Source organism: Galleria mellonella, unplaced genomic scaffold (genome assembly GCF_026898425.1).
Source record: "Galleria mellonella isolate WM207_F2 unplaced genomic scaffold, CSIRO_AGI_GalMel_v1 utg33, whole genome shotgun sequence".
Lineage (NCBI taxonomy): Eukaryota > Metazoa > Arthropoda > Insecta > Lepidoptera > Pyralidae > Galleria > Galleria mellonella.
In genome coordinates, this window is record NW_026442079.1 from 2072140 (window position 1) to 2080047 (window position 7908).

The following is a 7908-nucleotide window of genomic DNA, read 5'->3' on the forward strand; positions in this document are numbered from 1 at the left end:
TTTAATGTTTTATTTCTTAACACCGGTTGGTATTAATTTATGTGGAATCTAGTAATGCTAGGATAGGTGGAAATAGATATTTTGTTTATTACTGTTGCAGTAGTAGTGAATGTAACGTTAAACTTGCCACATTTCAGGGAGTATATTCAGAAGTCAATTATGTCAGAAGTGAAATTACAGTATATACCTCTGTCCTATTTTATACCTTCCCTCCTTCATGGGATCTTGTGATCCCTTAGATTATGAAGTATTAGAAGATTAGTAATGTAAAAGAGGGAGAATATAATAATTTATGTGTTAGAGCGGGATTGACAATTGGACAATAATAATAATTTCTAATTATTTTTACGTTATGAAGTAGAATTAGTTTTATGTAAATGTAGTTTGTTACGAGTTAAATATGCTGTATCGAAAAATAACAAATCATCAAAAATATATAAATCAGGAAAATTAACCACAAATTTGCACATTTTTTTTGTAATTATGCTGTAAATATTTATAACTTAAAATCGCAATATTCTAGAACAATCAGAAGTATCTAATTTAATTCACATAAAGATTCGAACGTCCCTGAATGGAAAATAATATTATAACAAATACGTGATTCTTTGCTATTTTTACAATTTAAATTCCATACGAATTCATATCCGTCACGTGTACAATTTACAAAACACGCACACTAGTCTAGTAATTTTCTTGTCTCGTTTTTGTGATAGCATTGCCAGTCTGTCTGTACTTACTGTCAGTACGTAGTATGTTATACTACATCTATGCGTGGCTCCATCTGCACTATTGGTATACACTGGCGAGTCATATGTGAGTTTTTTTTTTTAATTTTTTTTATACAACTTAGAATGGCAAATAAGCTGACGGCCCACCTGATGGAAAGTGGTAACCGTCGCCTATAGACATGAGCAGTACCATAGACATAACAGAGTATACTGTTTCGCCCATGATACCCACCATATGTTGCTATTCCTGAGGACTCAGGTGTTATTCCTCCGTACCCAGTAAATTCACGTAATATCCCACCCTTCAAACCGAAACACAGCATGGAAGTTGATCTGACAGGACAATGGGGTTACTAGATCCCGTTACTAACAATCTACCTTCTCCCATATATCGTTATTTAGTAAGCGAGGAATTTGAAAATCATTAACTATTTATATCCTGTGGCATTTCTGCACTAATTAGGATAAAAGTGTTGTTTGTGATAGACGCTGTGCATACAAATACGGATCCAATAAAGAGCTCGAATACGTTGACCTGTGTTCTTGATTTTCTTGAAAAATGGTATCTACGAGTATATTATAACGGTACTTCAACCCATGGTGTTATCCATCAATATATTAAATTACAAATCTATCCACCCATTTAAATATAAATATTAAGTGAACAAACAAAAAAAAAAAAAAATAAAACGTCTAAACACACAATTATTTTATATTTATAGATATCCACATTTATAATAATACCAGGAATATTTGTACTATCCCAGTCACATGAATCGGTCTCTATATAATAACTTAACTATCCTCTAATTGTAGAAACATCATATATTTGGCCATGGAGGAGCAAATTGAAAAATGACAAGGAGGTCTAAATATATCTGATAATTATTACCTTATTGGGGAAGATGTTGTCATACCAGAAGTGCGTTTGTTGTTTGGAAATGATGTGTAGTGCATACGAAATAAGGTACATCTACCTAATATGTCTGTACGAATGATGTCCCCATATCAAATTCATAAGACTTATTCTGTATAATAAGGGACATCCCGCACAAGTACGAGTCATGAATCATGCTTTGAATTCACTATTTTCCTGTTCTGTTTATTTAAAAGATGCGTACAAACGTCGTTGCAAACGATAGCAAATAGGAAGTAGATAAATATATAAAATAAGTATATATACCTCTTTGGTATGTAAGTAGGTACTACCCTCCTTTATTTATTTATTCATTAGTACAAATATGTGTACATGGCGGACTTAATGCCAAAAGCATTTTCTCCCAGTCAACCATAGGGAAGTGTCAGAATACTCGAATGCGGTACTACTAATTATTGATATACATACATACTAAAATTACATATACAAACGAATAAATATATATGAATAACAAATATACTTACACATATATGACATATACTATATTATACACGAAATTGAGAATGATATAAAGCACTTAATGCTCGGATATGGTAAAAAAAGTGAGCGTGAACGTATATATTTATTCATAAAAGTTAAAACCTCCAACAAGTCTACTATAGCTATTGAAGTGTTTTGTTACTGATTTTCAAATTGCGAAATTAGCGCAAAAAAAAAAAACAAAGCACTTCAATAGCTTAAATAGGTTTATGAGAGGGATGACGTTTTTTATAAATAAGGGTGAGATATTTACATTTTTTTTACTACCTTATAAGGATATTCATTATTTACATGTCTACTAGGACTATAATCCTTATTGTCTGTATTATGCGGATTCGAACCCGTAACTATTGACCACTAAAATGAACATCATTAAAAGACAGAAAGAAAATGGTATTAATATTAATGTGTCACCCTGAAAGTGGATTCATTATGAATATATGTAATGACTGTCACGACTGATGAAGTCATTAAATTAAACAAGCCTTTCTTTATATAATTCGAGTCAAGTCACAATATATCTGACTCATTTTTGTGTTTATTACTTACCATATTCTATGCACAGAAATTTGTTTTATGATAAAGGCCAAATGGTAGGTTAAATACAAAAAGTTTAAAACGTAAAAGCATTTTAAGTGTCGTCTGTTTTTAATATATCGAGACAAAACTGTTTGTTACAATATTAACTAAGCTTTTAACAGAATTCAACGCGTTGCTACTTCATTTCATTTTAATTATGTCGTTGACTGCGAGAACAAAGTATAATTGCTAGTGCAAGTAAAAGAAAAAAATCTCTTGACATTGTTTTGCCATAAAATTAAATAATTGTATATTACTAATCAGTAGTACCTTATTTATAAACCATCTTATGTTCAAGGCACTTGCGGTCAAAATAAAAAAAAATATCCTTTATCTGGGTATAGACAAAGATTAGGTATAGATATTTTAATGTCTTACTAATACGTATAGTAAAATTGTAACTCGGCGATGTTTTTATATTAGAGATATTTAAGAGAAAATATGTAATATGAAGGATCTTATTGAGAGATACCTAATAGATGTCAAAACAATAATTATTAGAAATTTTCTCCGTATGTATTTTCTGACATTACGCAAAAACTATTACACCAAATTGGATGCAATTTTTACACTTATGCCCCTAAAGGCTTAACTTGCAAACTAGTGTATGTTTTGTTTTGATACACCATCTAGAAGTGATCAATTTTAATGATTACTTCCGAAATCCATGCGTATGATGTAGCGGACACAAAGCGAGTCGTAAATAAAATATGTAGGCTGGTATAAATAGGTATTAAATCAATCACCTGACAACGTTATGTCGAAAGATTTATTTATTGTATCTTTAGACCTAAAAAGGAATGAGAAATTACATAAGGTTCCCGGTGCTAATGGGGATACATGGACTGTAAAACCGCTTAACTGTCATCAGGCGGCCTGCACACTTATTATTACACACGTGGTCTAAGTTTCGAAATGAAGAGGTCATTTTTGTGGTTTAATAACACAAATTCTAAAACTATTTATCATAATTTACTATGGTAGTTGGTCACTATCTTTTTATAATAATATGGAAGTAGATATGTATATTGAAACGTATTAGCATTTATTAATATTAAAATATGTAAAATATTTCAAAAACAGATAATTTTATTTTTAAACTTAATTTTAGTTTTTCATTGTTTAGAGATTGTTAGCGTTGTGGTTTAAGGTATGTAAACTTCATCATCTCACGACAGGCTACTACTGTGAGCTGATAAAGATTGCCACTGTCAAGATATACTAAGAATTTTTCATCTACTGTTACGCATTTAAATATTTCCAGTTTTACATTAAGTTAAACGTAATTTAGTTAGCGTGGCAAAATTGTCTGATGCGACATGATTGCTAGATTAGGCTTTTTTGTAGGTTATTCTATAAACTTATTTGATGACGTCCAAAGTAAAGTTTATTTGGAATTTTTTTTTCTATATGTTATTACATACCACTTGTCAGATTGAACACTAATTGTAAAACTTACACTCTATTATGAAAAAATGTTCTGATTCTATCACCATTATATTTATTATTATTATTATAAATGTGAATGTTTGTGTGGATGGATGGATGTTTTACTGAACTAGATGTTATTTTGTTTTAATAAAATAATTATAATCGAGTGAGATCTAGTGAAATGGACGTTTCTTACTCTCTCGTGCAAAAACTGATGAATGGAATTCAATAAAATTTGGTACACGGTTGATTGATAACACGGATAAAGTCGGGGGATACAGCTAGCATACGTGTTTTCTAAATAAATAAAATAATTCCTCCTTTCAGTGTTATCCATATTATATTCAAAATCTTCCTCGCAGTCATCCCTTCACATGACATTCCTACCCTAAAAGATTACGGTACGTTATATACTTACATATTCATCCATATTCCGGCATCCTTTGTTAGTCTATTATTTCCTTGTTGCATGTATTGTACTTTTGTAAGCTATTCTGTCAAAATGTTGAAAGCTATGTAATATTATAATTATGTATGTATCCATGTCACATAGACACAGTTTTATTCTATGGGGCGTTCATGTCTATAGGCTGCAGTAATCAATACCGTCAGCATGTTTTTTTAATATATAAAACAATATAGCTAAACTTAATAAACCAAGCGTGGCAACTACTGGCCTCCCCTTTGAGGAGCTCTGCTAGTAGTTGCCACGCTTGGCAGGCGGTTTGGCAAAATTGAATTGAATTTAAATCATCACGCTGCTTCACATTTTGAAGTATTCTTGTATCTAGTATAACCCCATCCTCCTAAAAGGAAGGGGCAAGGAGAAGATATTAATGGATCGTTAGACTAACGACCTATTGCTAGCAATATAGTAGGACGACCTCTCTGTGGTCTCTTTTGGAAATCATCATGGTTAATTTTTGGGGAATTTATAAACACGGGCCAACAATCATTACTTCATCTATTCTCACTTATTATTATTTATCGGCGAACTATGATAGGTGAGGACAGATGAAGTTAGTAAATGAGTAATATAGCAGCACAGGCGGAGTTAACATTTCATTCTCATACCATTAAAAGAAGACCCTCGACAATAGATGTACAGCGGCTTGTGTGGAAGTCTCTATAAACTGCTGACCTATATTTTATATTATGTTGCCATCACTATGCATGAAAAATCATATTATTGAAGCGAATAACTGTACCTTAGAGGTAATGGTGTAAATATATTTATGTTGCTTTTGACTTAATTGATTTATTAACTAATATTTAGGTTGCTATTGACTTAATACGAGAACTAAAAGCTGATTTCACTAAACCAGTTATCAAACAAAAAGTCGGTTCATTTAGTTACCACGACAACATAGACAGATTTCACTTGTATATCTTTATATTTAAAAAATAAATGAATTTTAATATACCTAGCTAATTTATGGTATACAATGAAATTGATGTTTACTTATACTATATACCATACATAAGGGATCGTCTTTGACCCTTTCACTTTTATGTTCATGTAGGGAGACCCTGGAAACCAAAGTATGTAGTTAAATCTTCTTGAATTTGTTATTCTTCATTAGTAGAGAATATGTTTATATATTTTATTACCGTAATAGAGTAAAATATATTCTATATAGTCTATATACTCAATATAGCATAGACAGGTGCACCACAAAAGCAAATAAGGATCTTGACCCTAAAATGGCCACAATACAAAAGTTATAAGCTACAGATGTTGCCATGGTATCTGTTTATTCTATGTGCATGCTTTTCTATAAAAAAAGCATAATTATGTACAAACATCATAACCTCTTGAACTTATTCGGAGAAATAGTTTCATTATCTGTTTTGTAATCAGCGGTTTCCTTATTCTGTCCACATTGACCACTTAAGTAGGTATTTAAATAGACTACTTATTATTCTGAGAATAAATATTAATAAATTAATATTCAGTTTACGGTATAGGTATGTCATATACATATAATATAATATTTGTTTACAGGCAAATTATCTTTTTAATGTAATGTGTACTTACTTTCCTCGAATCTCTAACATCAACATTATCATTTAAAAAAAAAAAAACAAATATATTTATTTATTTATTTATTATAAATATTATTATTCTTAATTCTATTCATATACATCTGGAATTTAAGGTTCCTAACTTAACAAATTTTATATGGGACGTGATAAACCCTAATATTTCGAAATATTACTACGGAACTCGAATACTCGCAGTGAACGTATATAAATTATGTACACTTCCTTTTATAATTATCCTATTAATAAGAGTATAATAAAAGTGGAAGTTTTTAATGATGAATGGATTATGCAAAAACTACAGAAAGGATTTGAATAAAATTTGGTACACGGGTATATGTCTTAACATATAAGGTACTTTGTGTACGGATTCATGCGGATATAGTCAGGGGATACAGTTACTTTTAGAATATACCTCACAATTCAATATCCAAGTGATTTTATAAAGTACGTTTATTTCGTAGATGTGTTCCTACATACTTACAAAACAATTGTTTGATATTTACCTACTTTACCTACCTATCCAAACAATCTGTGGCGCTCTTATATATTTTGTGTATAAAATTATTACAATGACATTCATCGGTTTTATATTATTTTCAATTCAAAATAAATTTACAAAAGATAAATAAAATCATCCATATTACAAGTATATTAGGGTTGCTGTATAACGAAATTAAATCTTTTGAGTACCATTGCCCCTTATTTTTTATATGACATCATCGTCACTTTAAGAATGGTCATAGATTAGATGTATATATGCGTATTATAAGTTTTTTGCCTATGGGCATTTAACTTACAACCATGGTCCGTATTTCTTTTTGAAAGGATGAGAATGGAAAGTAACCCCTACGCTACGCTACTGGTATACCCTGGCGGGGCACCATTGAGTGGTGATAGGTAAGTATGAAATTAGCCTTTATTGTGACGGATTCAACAATAATTAATCACGATGGTTTCCAGGAGAATCACGTGGAGGTCGACTTGAAAGGGTATATTGCTAGCAATGTGGCTGTTAGACCCTATTACTAACAATCCCTTTCCTAATCATTTAGTTTAGATGACTACCAAATGCAATATAGTTTCTGTAAGATACCTACGGTGTACTATATGTTTTATATTGATTCATAAATCTTGTGGCGAGCTATCGCACATGTTTACATCACCAATTTAATGGAATTATCCTCATCATACATAGTTCATAGTTTGCACACTTGTTGCTGTCACATGTTTCTCATTGTTTAAATATTTGAAGGCATTCTTTTTGGTACTACGAGTAGCTTTTTGCCCGTTACATCATAAGTGTGGATTTCGGAAGTAGGAAAAGCAATGAAATTTACCACTTCTAGACGGCGTATCAAGATAAAACATACAGCAGATTTTAAGTTGGATCTTAAGGAATAAATGAAAAACCGAATTCAATTTCCTGCAGTAATTTTTATGTAATGTGAGAACAAACATTCAGACAGACAGAGAGACAAAATTTCTAGAAATTATTGTTTTGTCTTCTATTACCCTTATTAAGATCCCCTTATTTAATATAACTATTTTTATATAACTGTATTTTCTTAAATACAGTTATATAAAACAATAGTTACAATTTTATTACCAACATATTAGTATATCTATATCTTCTCATCGAATCTACTATGATGTATTCTTACATAAATTCCCTAATTTGTACACTATAATTTGTATTATTAATTA